Source organism: Geospiza fortis, unplaced genomic scaffold, assembly GCF_000277835.1.
Source record: "Geospiza fortis unplaced genomic scaffold, GeoFor_1.0 scaffold88, whole genome shotgun sequence".
Taxonomy (NCBI): Eukaryota; Metazoa; Chordata; class Aves; order Passeriformes; family Thraupidae; genus Geospiza; species Geospiza fortis.
In genome coordinates, this window is record NW_005054434.1 from 1,755,051 (window position 1) to 1,766,199 (window position 11,149).

Consider the following 11,149-nt stretch of genomic DNA (forward strand, 5'->3'; position numbering starts at 1 on the left):
CCAGATATTTTCTTTGACTCTTGTAGTTTTTTCCAGTTGCTCCATAGAAAGATTACTTTATTATGCAGGATTTTTTTCTTCTGGTACACTTACATATTTTTCCCTCTGAGTATGAAAATGTTACTGAGATATAGTAGGGAGTATACGGAATCCTGACAATCCAATGTAACTTAATATCCTTCTCTTTCCACTACAGTCTTCCCAGAAGGACATAAAAATATTTTGTCAGCTGTGATTGTCTCATCCAATAAGAGTCTTGTTAGAGAGAGTGCAGATTCAGTTTTATTTGTTGGAGGGTAATGGCCTAGTGTTTCAGGTTATCCCTGTTTTAGGTACTGAAGTATCAGTTAGTGCTTGAAGATATTTTAGGTGCTAATTCCCATTTGAAGTGGATTTGGCTGTATGAATATCTTAAAAACACAGGGTTTAGACAGAATTCTGTGGGGCATTTGCTTTTTTCTTTTCCCAAGCACAACTTCCTTCTCTGTGAAAGAAATCTCATTGTTTTGCAGGAACTTTTTCAGCAAAAGACTTGTGGTTTCAGGCAGCTTCTGGCCTAGTAATAGTTCATCCATGAATATCATTTCTATGTCTGGAGTTTTTGCCTTTATGCAAATACAGAAAACATAATTAGGACTAATTAATCCACGACAGACCAGACAAGAACTTAATCATCTTCAAAATGTCAGCTTCTGTAGAACTTTTTGTTAAATATTCACATTTAATTTCTTTCAAAGTCTCATTTGCAACATCTAGACAAACTGTGGCTGAAGTATTTGTTCTGAATGTGTTTAATTCAATTATCAGATTTTCTCTATGGTATGTGTCTGTTAAAAAGTATCTTCCTGAACAGACACTGCTCTAAACCCTTGACTGTCATAGGCTGCAAGCTTATTTTTATTTTCAACTGCTTTTCATTGCCTCTTGTTCTTATTTTGTTGCTGTGTTCACAGAGCATAAGGAAACAAATCTGAGATGGGTTATATTTCAAAACATCAAGAGCAGTGTTTCAGCTTCTTTGTAGCAATCCGAAGGTGCTCAGACCTTTGATTATCTGAAGAAGCAGTTTGATGCTATAAGGAGTGAAATTGGTTTGTTACCTGCCCTTGAAGTTTCTTAGCATCCTCCTTCATTTGCATTCCTGAGCTCAGGCTACAGTATCAGACTTACACTTTTGACTAGGTAATGGCATGGTCAGCACAAGGGTTGGACAAGGTGGTGGATGGAGCTCTGAGCTACCTGGTCCAGTTGAAGGTGTCCTGTGAGAGTCCCTTTCAACCCAAATGCTTCTATGATTCTACAGTAGCAGGCCAAAAAAGCTGCTGATGTGACTCATGAAAAGAATGTATTTGAATATTCTGAAAAGGAAACGATTTGTCTGTCTTGTGTTTTTTCTGTGAATGTGGAGGTGTTTGTTTTCAAGAAGAATTTCTGGTCAATGGAAATAATTCAAAATCTCATCTTCCAGACATCATACAAAGTTTGGTTGCTCTAAGGAACAAGATAAGCTATCCAGAAACTTAAAAAAACTCAGTCAGGATACCCAATTTTGCGTTTTGCTTTGCACAAAGGAATGGCATGTCCATAATTGTCTGGGTTGTTTGCCCTTTTTTTTGTTTGTTTGTTTGCTTGTTTGTGTGGTTTTTCTGTTTGGTTTTTTTTTCCCCAGTGTGATCAGCCTGTCATTTGTGCTTCTGCAGCTTCTGTGGTGACAGCTTTTTGATGAGAACTGAGAAAACCAGACTTTGAAATATTGATATGCCAATTGATCTGCAGAATTTGTTAATTTGCTAATTATGTGCTGCAGGGATACTCTGAATTTTGGGGAAAACAATAAATCTTGTACTCAGGCAGACTGTCACATAGCCAAGAATTACCTGTGTGAAAGAAGAGAAGCATATAGTTTCAGTTTTCTGGTGTTCATTTGAGTTGTTAGTTGGCCCTTAATAAGAAAACACAGATCCATTTGTCTTTTTGGTTGCATATCCCAGCTTTGCAAGGAAAGCTTTTTCCATTGAGAAGTGCAGCTGATAATGTGGTAAATATGAACTCATACTTTTGAGCAGCTGAAATGTAAATATTTGAAGTGCCCAGTTTTAGAGTCCTTCCACAATTCACTTCAACATAACAAATGTAAGTCAGAGAACAGTTTTGAATTTAACATTTGCATTTAGCTTTAAGTGATTATTTCCACAGGGTAATATTTTAGCAAATTATTTTCCATTCATTTTATTTTGAGAACAGGGTTTATAATTACTTTTCTGGAAATTGCTGAAGGTGTGATCACCTTACCTTCCTTCCCAGACATTATGTGCTGGGTTTTACTAGGTCAGTTAAAGAAAACACAAGCTGTCACTTATGTGACGCTTTTAATGCAAATTAAAGGCCTATTAAAAGGTCAGAAATCATAAAAAATATATTCCATTTGGCTCCAAAATGCAACATGGACTTGTGGAAGGAAGGAGGTCATGGTATGATTGACCTTGATGGGTTCCAGAGTTACAGTCATATATATATATAGGGAACATAACAGAAAGGCAAAGGAGGATTTTAAGGTTAAGATTCTATTAACCCATGGAAATTTTATCTTACTGTATCCCTAACCTAGGGAAATTTGAGAGTGTTTCCTCCTGAGGAATTTCCTTTTGGCCATTTTCCTTTCAAGTTGCTAGTCTCTTAAGACCTAAATTGATTAGTTGAATTTAAACAGTCATTAATACTCTTAATTGAAATATGCCTGGGAGAGAATTTGGTTATATTTGGTTTTATGTTTAAATCTCTGTAGTTTTGTCCAAGTATAAACTACTTTACTCAGTAAATCTAAAGGTTTTCTCTATTAATAAAATAACATATTTAAGCATTAAATGCCATAGATTGCTTTTGGTAAAGCAATATCAAAGTTTGTCCTGGTTTCAACAAGTAGCTTTTGTTTACCAGTGATCTTGTTGGTCTTAATACACCTGTCACCTTGTTTTCATTAGGAAAGGATGTTAAATTCAAGGTTACTTCTGTGTCACATAGTCCTTTTTGGCAGCATTTTTGAAAGAGATTTTTCATGTGCTCCTGACAGTTTATGATAATGAAGCATTTAAATGAATATTTCAAACATCTAGTCTGCTTTTTGTTCAAATGGTTAGATTTAAACTCATTGTGAGGTCTTCTTTAACTTCTGAAATTATGAAACTTGGCATACTGTACACCTCAAAGGCTTAGAAATGAAAGAGGGGATTTGTTCTCCATCTGTTATGGCTGGTGCTATTCACTTGCCAATCATTGTAAGTCATTAAAAGTGTTCTATTTTACGCCATATCAGTGCATTAATCCTCTATTTTGAGGTGATTTACGTAGTGGAATGAATCACCTCCAGTAGATCTCTAGTTTTGAGGTGCAGTGGTTCCTGTCAGGAGTCACTGAGAATTCAGGTGAGAGACAAGGCTGCCATGATACACAGCGTTTGCACACTCATGTTTTCAAATCTCAGTCAGGTTTTAAAAATAACAGAAAGCTTTTCCACTGAGGAAATAAAACTTGCCTCATTTCTTACAGTGTGCAAATACAACAAATGCCATAACCTATTCTGGAGAACACTACTTCCTCTTTTATTGTTTTATATTAGCTAACAAAAAGTCTTTTTCTGAAGGTTTTTGTCAGAATGCAAAAAAGGCTATCCAAGTTAAGGTTCAGATCAGTTAGCAAAACACAATTGTCAGTGGTTGCTTCTTGAGCTTTGGGTGGATTGCTTTGCATTTTGACCCTAAAAGTACAGCAGGTTTGCATCTTTGAAGGAAGCCTTATTTTCTGCTAGTAGTTGGCAAAGCTGTGCTAGTTCCCTTTCATTGATTCAGTGGACCTTAATTTTAAAAAATACTCAAATGTGGCAAAACTGCAATCTGCCAAGGATGCCATAATGTATTGTAGTCTAGATTACATAGTACAGTGCAAGAGATTCCTCCCTTCTGGATTTTTCAATTCAATTTTTGCTGAACATACCAAAAAAAGTGAGGGGAACTTTACCCTTCAGTCAATATTTGGGATGTCTGTCTTGGCTATGAAATATGATTTCAGTATTCTTGTTTTTTATTATTCTTGTTTTTTATTTATCCTTGTTTTTATTATTATAATAATATTATCATACTATTAGATATGATAATTATTTTGGCCTTGATATTAGGGACTGATGCCAGATTATAGGCATTTCTGTATAGATTGTTTTTATTTAATTTATTTTTAAAGGACGCTTCCCTTTGATTCCTATGGTACCTATTTCCTGTTACTATATTTCTGCATTTCTACTCTTGTCATCTTGTCCTCTCCCCTTATTTTGTGCTTATCCTCTTTTCCAACCTACGTTTTTAAAGGTGCTGTGATCTTGTTTGGCATCTGTATGTGTGATTCATTATTTGTATGATTGAAATGGAGATAATTGTATTGCAATTACAGCTGAAGCTTTTGGTGTCCTCCTATGTTGTCCTTTAAAGCAGTTTAATTACTAGGCTGGTGCAAGTTAGAATGACTTGTTCGTTTTCATTTTGTTCTAAAAATTGTGAAATTAACTGTAGTTTCATTGCATGTAAAGGATGGGTAATATAAAACATGGGCATTTCCTGTCTATCTTTTGGCTTTCAATCATTTTACTAGAAATTATTGAATTTAGAGAATTCAAGCCATTGACTGTGTATAATTATACAGTTTTTATATCTATATTTCTGTATGCTTATCTTGTATAGTATTAATGATAGAATTGGAGTATATTTTTTAGATGAGATCTATTTCACTGGATTTAGAATAAAGGGGAAGATGTTTTCATAAGAAAAGTTCAGTTTTTCCAGCTGAGTTTACCTTCTTTACAAAAGAATAGTATCAAAAATCCTAGTCACTGTATGATGGACACCAGTTGCTAATGCTATTTGTGCCAGCTGAATGCACCAATTATTTTATGCTTTGGGTACACAAAATCAAACTGATAGTTTTTAAAGGGCACTTTATCCTGTCTTTTTGTAATATCCTCAAATGTTTGCCTTGAGATCAAATGGAATATATTTTTTATGATTTCTGACCTTTTAATAGGCCTTTAATTTGCATTAAAAGCGTCACATAAGTGACAGCTTGTGTTTTCTTTAACTGACCTAGTAAAACCCAGCACATAATGTCTGGGAAGGAAGGTAAGGTGATCACACCTTCAGCAATTTCCAGAAAAGTAATTATAAACCCTGTTCTCAAAGTAAAATGAATGGAAAATAATTTGCTAAAATATTACCCTGTGGAAATAAGCATTTAAAGCTAAATGCAAATGCTAAATTTAGAGCTGTTGCTCTGACTTACATTTGTTATGTTGAAGTGAATTGTGGAAGGACTCTAAAACTTGGCTGACTCTGCCTTCTGAACAGCTTTTATTTGCTGGACTAGTAAGGAAAATTTAATCTGCTTTTCTTGAGAAAACTTCTTTGAAATTGTGTCTTTTTTTCTGCCATGTCTTTCAAAATCATAGTCATAACTCTCTGTAAATCTCAGGTTTAAAATAGTTATTTCTTATTTAATGAATATTTTTCATGTTGTCTGTAGTCTGTGATTTTTTCTTGAGCTGGCTGATCCTGGTTTGTCTGCTCAGTGTGAGCTGGATCTAGTTCTATCTAACAGTGATCCCTGCTAGAAACAGTGGGGGCCTGGTTCTCATGTTGGTGTATGTTGGTGGAGCATTTGACCCTGAGATGTATAGGAAATTATTTCCTTATTTATGTAGTGTGGAAGTAAGGATTTAAATATAATAAAAATGCTTATACCAAGGATGTGATGGAAGCAGTGGTACTGGGAGGGAAGAGAAGTTGTAAGGTGTCACCCTGGGTATTTAAGATTTTCTAAGCCTTCTGATGTTGACATTCTTGTAGTGAACTTTCTCACACACTTTCTGTAAATAACTCATTGTTTTGCATTCCTTTATGGAGGAGGAGAGAGTTGATGGACTGTTGGTTTGACCAGTGTCATTGGAGAGGTGGCACTGTCACCCTCCAATCCGCTGTCACTTTTGGAAATCTATAAATGTTGGAGTCAGAAAATAAACTGCCCTTCTTTTCCTTCACCTTGAGAATAGTGGTGTGCTTGTGTTCTTTTGTGTCCTATAGTGACAGTAAGGGTTTTGGGGAGGTGGTCCTGGAGCACATTTTTGGGCTTAATCATGTTTAATGGTTTCTTTAAATGTGTTAACTGGTGAAGTTTGCTGGTATTAAAGGTAATTTTTCTAGCAGAGCATCTGAGAGGGGATTGGGTCAATCTGAGGATAACAGAAAATTCATTGATGATAAATAGTTTGCAATGCAAAGAACTGAATGCACTGTGGAAGAGGAGGAGGATGGCATGAGACTTTACTGTCATGAGATGGTACATCTGCATGAAAGACACATGAATCTGGAAGGATCAGATAGATATTGTGGAAGAGAGGGGTGTACATGGTGCTGGCAAAATTTTATACACACTGGGAACACACCATGGAAATTGGCAAAGAGGAGGACCTTGAGAAGGGGTATGCTAAACCCTGGGATATGGTGAGCCTGGGCATCTTCTGGGGGAAATGCTTGGAGTTTGGCATAGTATAACCACAGTGTAGAGAATATATACCACTGCTGCCAGCATCAGTGAATGAAGGCTGGAGAACGAAAATTACTATTTCAGCTGAATGTCGATAGTGATGCAAAGTGCTCGAGTTTAAACTGGCTATTACCAAGTTCAGCCCAAATATTTGAAATAATTTTACGTCATATAATGGGTGAGAGTCTGAGCATAATCTATAAAATTTCTTGTTAAGCTCTTTGGGCACAGCACTTGTGACACAGGAGGTCACTTTTCGGTTGTTTCTCCTCACGTACAAGAAATGTTGCTGGCATTGCAGGCAGAGGTAAAATTCTCCACCTTCTCCTTTAATTACAGAACCAATCAAATCAGCTTTTTTGTGTTTTGTGGGGCTTACTGGCAGCTTTACCGATTTTTTTCTACACTTGCCTCTCAATACTGTGAGTACAACTTCAGTACTTCAGTAGTTGGCTGTCATCTTTATAAATATAATAATTAGCATGCAATGCAGTGGAAAATTCAGAGGAGTAGTCATTCTGTTTATGTAGCATTTTGAGAAGAATTATATCTAGAATTATTCTGATAATTTATATTATGTAAACAGAAACAGAAGTCTGTCTGCAGTATATTCCTCTTACATCCTGCAATTTTTAACCATGCAAAGCCTGCATTAGGACTATAGCACCCAAATGATGGGAATGAGCTCTATGTAGGTGAGTTATGGTTTATTCAGCTGCACTCCATTTTGGAGTTTAAAACAGGGCAAGCAGATAGCAATCCTTCTCCAGAAAACACTGCATGCTTTCTGTGTCTGTGATTCTTTAGGGAACCCCAAGCAATGGATACCCTGTGCCTTTGTCCACAAGTACCTCTTTTCCTTTCCTCATCTTTTTTCCAGATAATTTCTTGCAGCCATGTAAATTATTGGTGTCTGCAGTGTCCTTGTATTTAGCAACAAGGGGTTGCTTTTTGCTTTTGAACTCCTGACAATCAATTTTCTTTTCTACTTCCTCATATGAGAAACATCAAGTGAGCACTGCTTGTTTGGGAATTTCCCCCCTTGGGTTTTTTGCACATTCATCACAGCCCTGCCCACACTTTTGTCTCATTTTCTCTTTTTGTGGAAGGTTCAACTCTGGAAACTCAAACTTCAGTGAGAGAAGTTTTGAATTTTCACTCATGCTGATTAAGGCATGCCCAGCTAAGGCTGCTTCACCCTATTTCCTCTCTCTGTTTACATAGTCTCTTTAATACCATGTATCTGCTGGCTTTGGAAATAAATTTTTGCAGAGCATTTGAATTCTGAGCACTGGAATATTTTTTCTTTAAGTATGAAACATTTGTTTCCAGTGATTTAAAGGAAATGCAAAGTGAATTGAATACATAACTGGAGGAAGAGCAATTAAGAATTAAGAACTTTGCTTGTGTGCAGTTTACATCTATACATTTTATAGAGGACTTAATGTTAGTGCTGGGCCATTGAGTATGATTAGGCATTTTTGTGAACTCAGGATATAATAGCATGTTTTCAAAAAAATCAAATGCACCCAAAGTACCTGTTAGCATAAGAATTTTCTCATATATAGTCTGGTTAAATATTAATGCCAAGACTTTTGCCATTGCACATTTTTTGCATATAATTTTTTAGTTTGGTATTATGTGGGTTTTTTTTTTTTCATAATTTAAATGTAGAAATCTAAACATCATGCTGGCTAACTAAATTGTCATGTTTTACTGAAAGTGTCTGTACAGTGTATTCTCAGGACTGTGTGCCAGCAGCTATCTGTTCAATATTTAAATAAAGGAGTTGCCTTTTTGCATTGGAAAGTTTGACAAAAATGGAACTCCCCCGAGAGGTTATGTTCACTGCAGTGCACTAATTACATGTAGTCTTTGATATGTGCTGGGACAATAGCAGCATAATGCTTTCCTCTACTATTAGATTGATAAAGGAATGTTAGAAATGCCTTTTGGACTTTCTTTTTTAATTTAATTCAGCGTCTTGTTGGCCAAAAAAAAGTAAAGCTGTGCGCTTCTATTTTTGTGTGTGCATTCAAAAAGATCCATTTAAAGACATCCTGTGTGTCACAGCAGTGGCCTTTATAATGGATGGTTGTAGATGATGATGATGATGAACTTTTCAGCTCAAGTCAGTACTTCAGTCATAGATTTGTTCTTAAACTGCCAGATCATACCTCAGTGTGGAGGTGCCACTGTATCAGTTAATACAGTAAACTTACTACATCAGTACAGAAGAAATGAGTTTTCACAAAAGCTTTTATATCTCTCTATATAAATGTAAATGAATTTATTGTATCAGGCTGGTTCTGATAGCTGAGTCAGAGCTGAATTCAGAGACAAGAATTTAAATCTACAATATAATCCCTTTATTTTAACTTTGACTTAAAGATGGTTTTTTGTATTCTGTCTCAGAGTTGCTTTCTGAGTTTCTACTCTTCAAGTGAGTCCATTTGATCTAACAGCTCCCAGAGAAGAAAACCTTTTTCTGCTCCTACCACAGTGGCCACTTGTACCATCCAAAGTGCTCCTTTGTGGATAATACTCAGCTTGCTTTATTTTCCCCAGCTTGTGAACACATCTTAAATACTGAGGGAGTATTTGTACACTTTTCTGCTCAAGGATAATTTAAGCTAAGAAACATGTGGGTACATTCAGCTTTTTTCAACTGCATCTTGAGATTTTCATAAATTTTTTGAATTAGTAATTTTTACTGGGGACAGTGACCTTTCATGCTCTTGTAATTTGAGCTATGGATTCACCACTTAAAATTATTTGGCACAAATGGAAGTGAATCAAATAATGGATTAAACCTAATAATTTCTCTGCCCTGTAATAGCTTACAGATCTTCAATTAATTTCAAAAGAGGTCTCTCCCTCTTCAAAAACATTCTTCCTATGCTGTCAAGGATGAAAGAGGGACAGGTTGACTACTTCTTTTGGGCCTTTTTCTTTTCCTTCTCTCACTGTTAGAGAACAGAGTAATAAAGATTCATTGTTAGTGATGTTTCTGTGATTTCATTTTGGGGCAGAGATGCACAGTTTGGCTTTTGGAGGCATCCTTGCAGAAGCTTTTGAATTTGGAATTAAATTTTAAACCAAGCTATTAAAGTTCAGGAGTTACTCCAGGTATCTGATTAATATTCAGATTGTTTTAGTAAATTGCATCTGAAGATAAAAGCTTATTTACAGCCTGTATTAAGCTAAAAATGTTATAGTTAATCACAGCTACTGTCTGCTGCATTTTTATAAAATTTCCATTAAGAGGATGCATTCTGTGCATGGATGGTAGTCATTTACAAAATGTAACTCTAGAAACTCAATTAATTTGTGTTCTTTAATTTTAGATCTGAGTAAAAAAGCAATCCATCTGTTTTAAATCACAATTATACATGATTAATTTCTTATTATAATAAGAATGTGTTGAATATTGAAAGACTGGAAAATAAAGAATCATATTGTTTCTTTACTCTTAATTATTTGTGAGCTATTTTTCTCACCCAGTGATAATTTTTTTGTCTCCTGGGATGTTTATTTTTTTCTCTGTCGGGAACATTGGCAAATGCTTTGTTGTGCTGTGGAAAAATATTCAGCTTTTAATATTTTATCAATTCCATTGGGCTCAAGGTGCTAGCAGTAACTGGTCACCTGTCCTCAGGGTCTTGTCTTCATCCTTGTCATGTGGGAACATTGTAAATTATGGATAACAGTGGATGCTACTCAGTAAATATCTAATATGTGATAGGTATTTTTTACTGAAAATACTTTTGCACTTGAACAATTAATTAAGCCATATTTTTTAGGTTTATGATGTGACTCTTTTATAATATGAGTGAATATCTGGGTGCATTTTGAATATCTGAGCTGCACATGAATCACAGCTTATTTTTTTTCTTGTATCTGCTGGAGAACTTTTTAATTCATCTATGACCAGAGTAACATTTCTCAGTTTTGTTTTGCAGAGTCTCATATGTTGTGTCATCATCTCATCTTGCCCAGATGTGTCCATACTTGAAATTTTTAGGCAGCATCAATATTGACAATGTCTTTTTTCCTGCAGGGAAATGAGATTTTACATCTGCTTTCTTCTTTAGACTTGCAAGTTGCTGTGCTTGGGAAAATACATATAGCAATCTGTGTGTTGTTTTTTCTTAAAAACAGTGTGGTGTCTTTTTGGCTCTGGAGAAAGCATTTGATGACTTGGAAAAGGAATAGTCTTGCAGCTGTCACAAAACTTATTTTCCACTTTCATTAGCACCAGGAGAAAAGCATGCTCCTTGTAATACACAGGAATACTTGCTGACATTGCCTCTGCTTCATGGATTGTCAGGGCTTAGCCCTTCTAGACAAAAAAACGCATTTGTCTTGAAAGATTGTGTGTGTGTGTGGAGACAATCATAATTTCTATTGTTGTAATCTTCCAGGCCTAGAAGCCAATAGGATTCTGTTTCAACTTGAAAATTGTACTTATTCAATAAAACTTATTTCAAAGCTATTATTAATTTTTTACTTATTGCATAGAGTGTTGTGTACTACACAGTACATTACTTTATCCAAGGCTGAAAAA

At 35.5% G+C, this 11,149-nt stretch overlaps 1 protein-coding gene across 1 annotated transcript in view; it reads left to right on the forward strand.

Annotated features, from left to right (window-relative positions):
- The window catches only part of KIF16B (kinesin family member 16B), a 128,879-nt gene that overhangs the window by 38,082 nt on the left and 79,648 nt on the right, over nt 1–11,149 (forward strand). The window lies entirely within an intron of this gene.